The 12,911-nt window shown below is 45.7% G+C and overlaps 1 protein-coding gene across 1 annotated transcript in view; it reads right to left on the bottom strand.

The window, feature by feature from the left end:
* The window catches only part of SDK1 (sidekick cell adhesion molecule 1), a gene marked incomplete at both ends in the record, with an annotated part of 840,970 nt that overhangs the window by 253,933 nt on the left and 574,126 nt on the right, over positions 1–12,911 (bottom strand). The gene's annotated exons all lie outside the window — the stretch shown is intronic.

Here is a 12,911-nt window from a genome sequence, read left to right as displayed (position 1 = left end):
CGGCTTGGCCCAGCGGCACCGCTCTCCACCGAGCATGTGGCGCAAGGAGGGCGAGTGCGCGCCTGGGAGCCCGGCTTTCGTGCGGGAGGCGGGGCGGGGGGCGGTGGTCGGGCTCAAGTGGCTTTTCCACTCATCAGTTGCTTTTGCAACCCTTCGGAGTCTGTCATCTTTCTCGGCATTATTAAAACGGCCTGGCAAAGGGATTAAGTGCTCTCCTGCCTGCAAAAGCATCTCAACAGGTGTGTCGCTTGCCACCATGGGAGCTGGCGTCTTGATAGCTCACATCCTGTAGAGCTGAACCCTCCAGGGCACATACGTTTTAAGAGACTAGGAGATATATGTGTGTGTGTGTGTGTGTGTGTGTGTTTATATATTATATATATAATCTCCAAGAACTCATAGAAATTATTATTATTTTTGTTGTTGTTAACATGTGCTACAGTAAATGGTGTATAGGCAACAGGCAAACCGGGTCATTCCCTCAGATTCCAAGAGGTGAGTTTCTCAAGGCAGAACCTGGGAGATTTTAAGACGCACTTTATTGTGAAAACTGAAATAAACAGTACGAAATTTCTCCTGATTGGAAAAATCTTGTTCACTAAATAGAAAGTTCCTCCCACCTTTCACTTTCCCCAAACTCACTTTTTAGTTTCTGCCCACCCAGCTCCTGAACAGGTGAAGCAGGCGTGTAAATTTTTCTGCGTTAATAATCCCTTGTGTGTGGAGCTGCCGAAGAAGACTCTCCTGTTCTTCTAAAGGCTGTGTCCTCAATCGCTCGTTAGCGAGAACCCGCTCACAGCCGCGAAGGCGCCGGGCAGTGCCGCTGGAAGAGCCCAGTCACAGAAGCCCCGCTGCCCTCCCAGGAGAGTCTGCACCGGCCGACTCGCTTCTTGTTTACTGTAAAACAGTGGGAGGGAAAGAAAAATGGGAGGGAATACAGCCGTGTACCCCATTTACAATTTTATCTTTCCGTGTACTTCCATTTTTATCTCAATACACTTCTGGACTTTTCTATTGACAAGAGAGGATAAATAAAATAATGTGACAGCTTGACAAACAATCCAGCAGTTTCTTTTCTTCTCATTTATCACATGTTTGAAAACTTGCACATTTGGAAATCAACGGAATGTTACAAAGAAAGTATTTTCATCGGCAGAGAAAAATGAAGGTGATAAAAGGCAACTCTGCAGCAGACTTATTCGTTTATTTATTTATTGGTAAAACACAGAACAGGAGTGTGGATTTAGGAACTGCATGGTTGGACCCTGGAGTGATCCAAATATACAGAGACAACAGCTTTCCATTTAAGCATATAAATGCATAACCTACCGTTTAATGCAAAAGAACCAAAACCAACAGAGACACTGGGACCGTATGTAGTTTGGGTGGGATAGAGAAGTAAGAGGGTATTCTTCAGGAAATTAGGTCAATTTTCCAAATGGCTTACTGAAATCATTGAGAAGGTACCTAGGCACAATAGCAGATCACTTTTAGCTTCAGCGAGAAATGCCCTTGAATAACTTTGCCAAACATGCCAACCTGGGCGTGGAGCCCAAGCCCACCGGGGCAACTGATGCCCTTCTGAGGCTATTAGCAAGGACAATGGGGCACTGCAGGACCCCTTGGCAGGGGCCTCTGAAGCCTTGGTCCCTTCCATCCGCAGCTGGAGGAGGTCCAAGGAAAAAGGTTTTCTCAAAGTTCCCATGAGACACAAAGGATTTAGAGGTTGGTAGATCTGCAGGAAGAACACCACTGCCTTGAGCAACGTCGAGCAGAGAAATCAAAACCACATCTGGTTTCTTTAGTGACCATAAAGCCGTCATTTGGAGGACCGGAGCCACACTGACGGGGGCCTCTGCCTCCGCAGGCTGGGGGCCCCTCTGACAATGGCGAGCCCACCCCTCCCAGCCGTGCCCTTCCCCTCGCTCCGAGCTCCACTGGACCCTCCACTTACTATGCTTGTTTGGTTTGTGTCTGTCTCTCCCCACAGGAAGAAGACCAGGAGCACAGGCACTTTCATCTGTTCTGTTTTAGCCGTTCTCTCGAGGCCTACAACAGTGCCTCGTGCACAGCAGGTATCCAGTAAGTATCTGTTGATTGAACACGGAGAGAAGGGCCTGGGTTCCTGTGCTTCACCTGCCGCGTGGCAGGCGCTCTCTGAAACATCCCAGCCGCCCTCCTCTGGCCTGAGCGCCCCCGCCTGCAACAACTTTCCCCATTCCTACACCCCGCCTGCACTGCAGGCTGCTGAAGTCCACCCATCCATCGGGGCCAGGGAGCATGCCGCCTCCTCCAGGAAGGCTTCCCAGGCCCTCAGTGAAAGTACCCTTCCCTCTCGGTACCTGCTGCATGCATTTTAATAACATGAAATTTACCATTTTAACCACTTTTAAGTGCACAGTACTGTGGCATCAATTTACACAGTTGTGCAACCATCACCAGTATCCCTTTCCAGAACTTCATCTCCCCAAACTGAGACTCTGTCCCCATTAGACACCTGCTCCTCATTCCTTTCTCCCCACCCCCTCCCCCTCTCCTGCTTTCTGTCTCTGTGAGTTTGACTCCAGGTACCTCACGTAAATGGAACCATACAGTACTTGTTCTTTCATGACTGGCTTATTTCATGGAGCATAATGCCTTCAAGGTTCACATATGTGGTAACATGTATCAGAATTTCATTCTTTTTTAAGGCTGAATAACGGTCCATTGTATGGACGGACCACATTTCGTTTATCCATTCATCTGCTGATAGACACTTAGGTTGTTGCTTCCGCCTTTTGGCTGTTGTGACTAATGCTGTTATGACCATGGGTGTGTGAGTATCTGTTCAAGTCTCTGTTTTCAGTTCTTTTGGGTATATATCCAGAAGTAGAACTGCTGAATCATATGGTAATTCTGTGTTTAAGTTTTTTTTTTTTTTTGCGGTACGCGGGCCTCTCACTGTTGTGGCCTCTCCCGTTGCGGAGCACAGGCTCCGGACGTGCAGGCTCAGCGGCCATGGCTCACAGGCCCAGCCTCTCCGCGGCATGTGGGATCTTCCCGGACCGGGGTACGAACCCGTGTCCCCTGCATCGGCAGGCGGACTCTCAACCACTGCGCCACCAGGGAAGCCCCTGCGTTTAAGTTTTTAAGGACACATCATACCATTTTCCACAATGGCCGTGCAATTATACGTTCCCACCAGCAAGGCAAAAAAGAGTTCCAATTTCTCCACATCCTCACCAACACTTGTTGTTTTCTCTTTGTTCAGATTTTCTTCAAACTAGACGTCCTAATGGGTGGGAGTGGTGTATCATTTGATTTGATTTCCCTACTGATTAGCAAAGTAGAGCATTTTCCCAGGTGCTTAATTAGCCGTTTGCATATCATCTTTGGAGAAACATCTATTCCAGTCTTTTGCTCAGTTTTTTTTTTTTTTTTTTTTTTTTGTGGTACGCGGGCCTCTCACTGTTGTGGCCTCTCCCGTTGTGGAGCACAGGCTCTGGACGCGCAGGCTCAGCGGCCATGGCTCACGGGCCCAGCCGCTCCGCGGCATGTGGGATCTTCCCGGACCGGGGCATGAACCCATGTCCCCTGCATCAGCAGGCAGGCTCTCAACCATTGCGCCACCAGGGAAGCCCCTTTGCTCAGTTTTTAAATCAGGTTGTTTGTTTGGTTGTTGAGTTGCAGGAGTTCTTTATATTTTCTGAACATTAATCCCTTATCAGGTGTAGGATTTACAAGTACTTCCCCCTATTCCATGGGTTGCCTTTTCACTCTGTTGATAGTGTCCTTTGATGCGCAAAAGTGTTTAATTTTGATGAAGTCCAATTCATCTATTTTTTCTTTGCCTGTGATTTTGGTGTCATATCTAAGAAATCACTGACAAATCCAATGTCATCAAGCTTTCCCCCCTATGTCTTCTTCAAGGAGTTTGACAGTTCTAGGTCTTAGCTGTAGGTCCTTTGACCCACTCTGACCCTGGACCTGGGGTATGTGGTGTAAGGCACGCAGTGCACTTTTCACGCCTGGTTAGTATCGCTCCAGAGCTGGTGCTGCCCATGCCCTGCCCACAGTCTCTGTCACTTGCTGCTTACTTACAAACCCACAACTTTCTGAAAACACCTGCCAGTTCCTATCTGAGGTCATTCTCTGGCCAGGGGTATGATTGGCCTACAAGGGTGAGGTGGAGAGATAAGCCTGCATGTCTGGATGTTAATGTCCCTGGAAGTCGTTCTCAAGGAATAAAGCATGGGAGCTGATGAATAAATCCTTGCACTTTTTCCCTCAGTTAGCGACACTACAGTGGCTTCTATCCAGTCTCCCTGAGGCTCCTGGGGTACCCAGGCCAGATGTTCACTGAGGGGCTGGGCTGACTCACTGATGCACGTGCACTGGTGTCTTTCCCTCCTCTGTCTCCGTTGCCTACTCCTTTGCCCATACTTCCTGGGATCACCTCTAAATAAACGCCTGCACCTACATTTTCACTGAACTCATACGCTCTGCTTCTGGGGGAAAGTGAGACAAACCCTGGTCTCCTTCAGATGAGGGCACCTGTACAAGCGCATATCTGCCCCATCCACTGTAATCTCCTTAAGGTGTGTGATTCTTAGTCTTCAGAGCCTCTGGCAAACAGCCAGTGCCTAACAGATGCTTGCCAAATCGAATAAATCTAATTTTACAGTTTCCAAGTAGACATCAATATCTGTTCCTAAAATAATCAAATCTCTTCCCAAGACAAGAGTTTTGCATGTAAGTTTCTGGAGAGTAGCACAGCTGTGCTCCTGAGACATGTTTATGACCCTCTGTCAGGCTCAAATCCTGATGAAAATCAGATTGCCTTTACATAGCATGAATCACAAACAGAATCTGTAACTAGAAAAGTGTCTCATAGATAAAACCAAGAACAAAGAAATGCGATCCCGAGTCCCTGGAGAAAACAGAAAATTATCTTAACAAATGCTGTGAGCACATGAGAGAAAGAAAAAAGAAAAAAAGGAGATAAATAAGAGAGAAAGGGGGTCACAGTATGTTAAGCAGAATATATCAGGAAAACCACAGTTGTGCCCCCCTCCTTAAAATACAATAAAGATCTTTAGAAAACCGGACTAAACTGAAGTTATTTTCCTTGCTACCGATACCATTGTTCAACTCACAGACTAGAAATTATGGCAATAGGGCTTCCCTGGTGGCGCAGTGGTTGAGAGTCCGCCTGCCGATGCAGGGGACACGGGTTCGTGCCCCGGTTTGGGAAGATCCCACATGCCGCGGAGCGGCTGGGTCCGTGAGCCATGGCCGCTGAGCCTGCGCATCCGGAGCCTATGCTCCGCAACGGGAGAGGCCACAGCAGTGAGAGGCCCGCGTACCACAAAAAAAAAAAAAAAAAAAAAAAAAAAAGAAATTATGGCAATTGAAGCTCAAGGTAAATTCATGGTCTAGTTATAAAGATGCCTGCTTGGGAAGCCATACCGCAGGTGAACACTCCCACGGCTGTTACTTTTGGAAGACTTTGTTTGACTGGAACAACATAAAATTGAAAGCTTTGTATTTTACAGCTCCCCCAGCCATGTGAAAACACAAAGAGCTGAGGAGCCAATATTTTGAGAAACAGGTTTCTCAATGTTTCAGCTCCTTCCCAGAAGGGGCACCCCACAGACCAACAGATGACCTTCTTTTTATTTTTTCATGTAAGACTGATATCCTAAATAAAACCAGAGCCTCTCAAATGAGAAATCCAAGACCAATAAAACCTCTCACTTACATATTTAGTGTTTCATAAAACTGAAATGCCGAAAGGTGGTTATACCCAGAACTGAAGAAATATTTTATCGATCGTGTGGTATTTTCTTCTGTATTCCCACCTTAAATGCAAATGTTCATACAAATATATTGATGAACACTTCCTCTGCTGTGTTTTTAGGTAATCAATTTCTTATTTATTTCCTCTTAGAAGAGAGGAACACTTCCTCTGCTGTGTTTTTAGGTAATCAATTTCTTATTTATTTCCTCTTAGAAGAGAGCAAACTCTGAGGCAGGAAATCTTGCAGGTACCCTAACCAGCACAGAGCAACTGAGAGTACTACGTGTTCCAAAACAATAAACGGTAAGTAAACAACCTGATGGATAACCGTGCTCATCAGCCATATTCATTTCAAGCTAATTCTAGGAATAGAACTGTATTCTGTTTCCTAACATTAGGATCACAGAGCATTTCTCTCTGGGGGATGGAGTGAGGACTTTACCCCAGCTCATTTCTAGGTGGGCCAGGCAGGGCTGTATCTCTACCAACATGGTGGGCCTGACTGCTCCCAATGCACCAGCGCAGGTTCTGGGCTCGGCCTATTTGGAGATTCATCATTCTGAGTGGAGAGCGCTGGCCCCAAGAAGAATAAATAACCAGGCTGTGCGCTCTCTCTCCCCTATCTCTGGAAATTAGGTGGGTCATTGCCCTTGACGGGGAGCACAGCAAACAAGACCACAGAATGAGCCGGGGCACAGGGAGGCTTTGATAGTGACGGATGAGAGCTCGTAACTGTGGAGGAATTTCCCCTTCTGTTTTCCCATCTCTTTTCTTTTTGTTAGCGTTGCTATATCAGAATTACCCTTGTGTGTCACAACAGAGGTACAAACAAATCAGGAAATCTTAAGAGAAGAAAATATTTCTTTTCCTGTCTGCCCTAGCTTCCTTTCAATGAATAAAGTCAGTCCGGGCTTCCCTGGTGGCGCAGTGGTTGAGAGTCCGCCTGCTGATGCAGGGGACGCAGGTTCGTGCCCCGGTCCGGGAAGATCCCACATGCCACGGAGCGGCTGGGCCCGTGAGCCATGGTCGCTAAGCCTGCGTGTCCGGAGCCTGTGCTCCACAACGGGAGAGGCCACAGCAGTGAGAGGCCCGCGTACCGCAAAAAAAAAAAAAAAAAAAAAAAAAGTCAGTCCCACAGCGCAAGAATAGAGTCCTCAGCGAGAACAAGACGTTTTCTGATATGATCCAAGGATCTATTTAAACCAACTGTTCCCCTACTCAATCTGCTAGGAAGCAAGGTTTTGTTTTTTTTTAAATGTCAACACAATCTCATTTATATTTTGGTCTAAAATCAACACCAACAATAAATCTAAGATTGATGACAGAAAGAGAGAGAGTATATAAAGAGCAGAAACTGTGTATATAAAGAATTAGGCCTACAAAACACAGCTAAGATCCCGCTTAAGATATATACTTAAAATTAATTATTGCAGGTGTTATGAGAGGGGAGTGTGCTGCTGGTAGAAACATAAGACGTCTGTTCACATAACCTGGAAGGCAGGTGAATAGAATAAAAAATAAACTCCTAATCCCATCTATGTGATTGTTCAAATATATGAAGAAAGAAGCTGGTCATTGTGGGCCTATTTAAAACGTGAAAGGTTGATGATTACTCAGCAGATCTGGACAGTGCAAACTATCAATTCAAACAAATAAGCACTAAGCGTGTTTCACACACTTAGCAATCTGTTGTAGTTTTAAAGCAGCGTGGGCACTCAGCTTTCTGCGTGACAGCATGAATAACAGATATATAGAGAATTTGTAGGAAATCCAAAAGTAATTATGGCAAATCTTTAAACAACAGGCACTTCCACCAAACCTCTCCCAAAGCTTCCAATGAGAGGATCCATCTATTTACTTAAAAATCTACCTTAGTGTCTGTTCAGTCCATGGAACTACTCATTTACTGGCAGTGAAATGCCCCCACAAGCCTGCACAGAGGGGGAGACAGAGTGGAACTGGAGCTAGGACAGTGCTCTCTTGAACCAGCACGGGATCAATCAGCACACAGACGTGGGGTGGAGCTCACCGAGGAAGGCAGAGGGGGGCTTAAGGAACTCAGAATCCACCCCACACGCCTGGATAGAGGCAAGAATCTGCCCCCAAATTACTTCCTCCCAAAGTGGGAGCTGCCTTTGGTTGAGTCCTTTAAAAGTCTCTCAGATGACAGGGCTTCCCTGGTGGCGCAGTGGTTGGGAGTCCTCCTGCCGATGCAGGGGACACGGGTTCGTGCCCCGGTCCAGGAGGATCCCACATGCTGCAGAGCGGCTAGGCCCGTGAGCCATGGCTGCTGAGCCTGTGCGTCTGGAGCCTGTGCTCCACAATGGGAGAGGCCACAGCAGTGAGAGGCCCGCATACCGCAAAAAAAAAAAAAAAAAAAAAGTCTCTCAGATGACAAACGCTCCCTTTATTTCTTTGTTTTGAAAATTAAGTACTGCTTGGGAAAGACACATTAGCCTAAAATAACCCCAGTTGAAACATGTGGTGGTTACCTGGAAGGAATCCGTTTTTAGAAAGATGTAGACATTTAACATAGGGTTAGTAATTATGCTCCCACTTATAAGTGTTGGTTATTGTTCTGAAAGGCCTTTTAAATATCGTTTGGAAAAGCAAAATGTTAATGTGGTACATCCACACTGTTGGATGCTACCCAGCAGTAAAAAATGCCGAGGAAGCTCTTTATAGACTGATATGGAAAGACCTCTAAGATGTACTGATAAATGAAAAAGCAAAGTACTGAACAGCAAACATGACATGTTCCTTTTGGGGTAGGAGAGAAGGAAGAAATAAGACTATGCATGCATATTTGCTGTTATTTACATAAAGAAAAATAATGGAATAAAAATAAAAATAATTCAGTAAGACACATGCAGGAATCATTTTTCTTTCACAACTAGGCTTTTCTAAGAAATGGCTATAGATAAGACCTTCTAAATGATGATAAAAATACAAATCAAATATATTTATAAACATACTTTTCTTCTTCTAAACCTGGTACAGAATTTATTTTCCTCAGAGTGTCTTTTCTGATTAGTTCATTTCAACCCACTCACTAATTAGCTTAATTTGACATCAATATTTTCAGTTTCCAAAACACCAAAAAACCACATACAGTTTTGCAAACATTCTTAAGACCTTTTTATTTATATCTTCTAAATTGGTGCTTCTCAAACCTTCATATGCACACAAGTCATCTGGGAAGCCTGTTCAAAAGCAGATTCTAAAGCAGCACGTCTGGGTAGAGCTAGATTCCACATCACTCATCTCCCAGGTGAAGCCTGTCCTGCTGCCTATGCTCTGGCAGCAGAACTCTCACTAGTTAGAAGGAAAAGATCATGCTTTTCAGCACATGGTGAGTTTTCAATACATACCAACCAACTCATTGCTCCTCAGAGTGGAGCTGGGACCTGCAGTACAGACCTCTTCTGGGAGCTGGTTAGAGGGTCAGAGTCTTGGGCCATACCCTGCACCTACTGAATCAGGACCTAAATGTTAAACTCTCTGAGTGATGTGTAAGCTCATTCAATTTGAGACGCTCTGTGCTAGGTGATCTTACTCTTCAATTAGGATTATTTTCACATGTTTATCAATTACATAAAATAATACACATAAAAATACTCCATCTTCATGAACCTGACTCAGCAGGAAGTAGTCCTGCTGGGGGTGGAAGGATGCAAGGTCTGGGACAACTACCAGGGGAAAAGAGGCAGGAGGAAACTTGGGGTGAGTCCGAGGATTTCTGTGCAGCACTGGCATCTCCAGAGATTCTAGAAGCTACCAGTCTGGTGGAACTTCAGTCCTGCAGAGGAGGAAGCAGGTGGAAGGTGGGCTGAGCCTCGGCAATCTGGGTATGCTGGAAGGTCAAGAGAGGACTGATAGGACAAGGGAATGATTAGAATGTGGACACCGTGGTGTGGAGGAAGGAAAAGATGCTAGGAGAGGGCTAACAAATTGGGCAGGAGAGATGAGCTAGGTATTGATGAAGTAACAAGGACAAAGGGCAGGAAAAGTGGAAGGGAAGGATGACCATGAACAGAATTAAAGATCCCAAAGGCAGAACATTTTCAGAGATTATAAGGATTACAGCACATTTATTAACTGCTTAGTGTGGCTCAGACTCACTGTGCTACTCACTGTGTCCATTATCATGTATATTTCTATTGTTCACATTTTGACAGATAAGGAAACAGACTCACAAGGTAGCTTTCCTGCCCAATGTCACAGCACAGAGCTGGATATACACCCAGGGCTTTATGACTAGAATCTGTGCTCTTAACTCCTACCCCATCCTAACCCCAATGAGGAGGTCCCAGGTGTGGTCACACACAAGTAGCAGAGATAAAAGCCCATAGAGAGAAGGCTGAGAAATCCTGTAGCCAGAGTGGTCATTTCAAATGATGAACTCAGGCCAATCTTCCTAGAACCCAGGCTCGTCACACTCAGACCCTGATAACTGCTCCAGGACCTGCTACCTTGAGTCTGCACACCCCTACCTTGGGTGGGAGACATCATCATGGTTCACAATATGTTGAGCTCTCTGCTGCTTCTAGATATAAGGGGAGGATCCTTCTCTTTTCCCAATGAGTTAGGTGTAGGTACCAGTTAGCCATGTATCGATAACTGGTTTTGGCCCATGAAATGTGAGTGGAAGGGATCTACGTCATTTCCAAGCAGATGCACTCAAGTGCCTCTGTGTGACCCCCTGTGCCCCTGCAGTGAACCTGTGGACACGCCACGTCTTAGAACAGTGACACACCTGACAGCCCAGGTCTCAGCACTGTACAGTGAGCAGACTCCCCTCCCACACAGAACCTCTGCTGCACATGCAACGTGAGTGAGAAATAAACTGTGCTGTTTAGGCCCCTGAGACCTTCAGGTTGTCTTTATTGCAGTGTTCCTCTGTCTACCCTGACGGATTCACTTGGCTTCCAAGAACCCCTCTAATCCATCCCCCCAAAATAATCCGACTGTATTCTCCACTTCTCCCCAACATCCCTCCTCAACTCTGGTCATGCTGGTTTCCTCGCACCTGGCCCATGTCTGCTGCTTTGCTCCTGGCCCGTATCCACCCCTCCACCCCTCCCAACTGATCTACGAATGACCTCATAGGCCATCTAGTTCCACAGAATCCTTCAAGGGCCAGGTCAAATCCCCCCACCTCTGAAATTTTCCCTAATCACTCTGACCCCTTCTTCCAAATCCATAAGACCCTTACAGAACACATTACACAAGGTGACACTTCAATAAACATTTTGTTCAAAGGAATTTAGAAGACCAATTCTGCTTCCTTGTCTAAAAATGCCAACAGAATCCTGAGATTAACCTTCAAAACATCCCTGGGAGTGTGGGAAACATGGCACTGCTTGTATGTTCCTTATAGGTTAAGGCACACACCTGGAATGCTCTTCTGGTTGCTGGTCTCCAGAAAAGAAGGGTAGAAAGGTTTGAGAAGGACACACAAAACAGCCAGGGCGATGGCACAGGCGGGGTTGTCTGGTCTGTGAAGGGCACTGCGTTCAATCTGGCAGAGGCAGGCTGGGCAGATGGTCACCATCCATAAAACCCTGAAGCCTGTGTACGATATCAACAGGGACGGCGAAATCAAGTCTCAGTAACGAGTGACAGAATTCAGTGGAAAGTCTAGACTTTAAGGACAAATAAGAGGGCAAATAGAGGCCAACTCTGCCCAGATCATAGTTTGACCAAGAGTGAAGATAAACACAGTGGTTCCTCGCCCATAATAAACTTTTAAGGCAGCTTAGACTCTTTTGAGGAAGACTCTTGTATGTCCAGAGCTGACACTGGAAAGGACAGCTATAGCTAATGTCTCCTGATGACACTGAGAAAGAGCATCAGACGGGACAGAGAGTTGGGTCCAGCAAGGCAAATTTTATCTTCTTAAAAGAAGTCAGGGCTTCCCTGGTGGTGCAGTGGTTAAGGATCCATCTGCCAATGCAGGGGACACAGGTTCGAGCTCTGGCCCGGGAAGATCCCACATGCCGCGGAACAACTAAGCCAGTGCACCACAACTACCGAGCCCACATGCTACAACTACTCAAGTCTGTGTGCCTAGAGCCCGTGCTCCACAACAGAGAAGCCACCGCAATGAGAAGCACATGCACCGTAACAAAGAGTAGCCCCCGCTCGCCGCAACTAAAGCCTGCGCACAGCAACGAAGACCCAACGCAGCAATCAATCAATCAATAAACAGACAAACAAACAAATAAATAAATGCAACTTATTATTACTTAAAAAAAAGAAGTCACCCTCCACACGGCAGTCTGGCCCAGTGGCTGAGAGGGCATGCGGGGGGAGGTGGGGACAGCCCACCTGAGTCTAACTCTCAGCTTCCCACTCAGCTGTGCCAACGTGGACACATTCCCGACCGTCTCCAAGTCCTAGTTTCCTCACCTGTAAAGTGGAACAATACCTCCTGCCTCAAAGGTTGCTGTAAATGTGAAGATGAAAGGGCATGTGAAGCATGGGATCCAGTCCCAGGTACGGACTGCGGGTGTTTTCAGTGTTAGTTCCTGCGTTTCTATCACTGCGGTTGCTGCTGCCCTCATTCTCCGTATTACTGGTCTTTCCAAAGAAAGTGTGTCTACTGCTGCTGGGTAGAAACAAAGGCACAGAAAACTGTCTTGCAGCTTTATATTTTTGGACCTGAACTGTTCTTTGCCACTTTTGAGCAGTTTCTTTTTTTTACTAAAAAAAAAGTTTAATCATCATAATCAAATAATATTTGCACATGTAGATAAAATGTGCATATATTGATAACATTAACTTGTGAAAGGTTTTTAATTAAGTCGTAGAACTGAGGCATCTTAAACTAAGTAATAGTATTAGCTCACTACACGGAATTCTATACTGAAAAAGTAAAGAAAGGATCTATTCAACTATCTAGAGAATTCGACCAAGACATCCACCTGCAGTTTAATCAACTAGCCTAGCAGCCCTAATGGCTCTGGATACAGTAGATAATGACTATAATTTATGTTAGCTGAGAATTCTATTAATTTTCCTTTACCTTTTTTGAAGTTATATCATTAATGGCTATTTATGCTTCCTAATCAAGAAGAGCCAGTCACTGAAACAATTAACCTATTTCTGAAGGTGCAAATAGAAAGATAAT

The sequence above is a fragment of the Hyperoodon ampullatus genome (genome assembly GCF_949752795.1).
Source record: "Hyperoodon ampullatus genome assembly, chromosome: 14".
In the NCBI taxonomy this organism is placed as follows: Eukaryota; Metazoa; Chordata; class Mammalia; order Artiodactyla; family Ziphiidae; genus Hyperoodon; species Hyperoodon ampullatus.
This window is presented reverse-complemented; position numbering and strand designations above follow the sequence as displayed.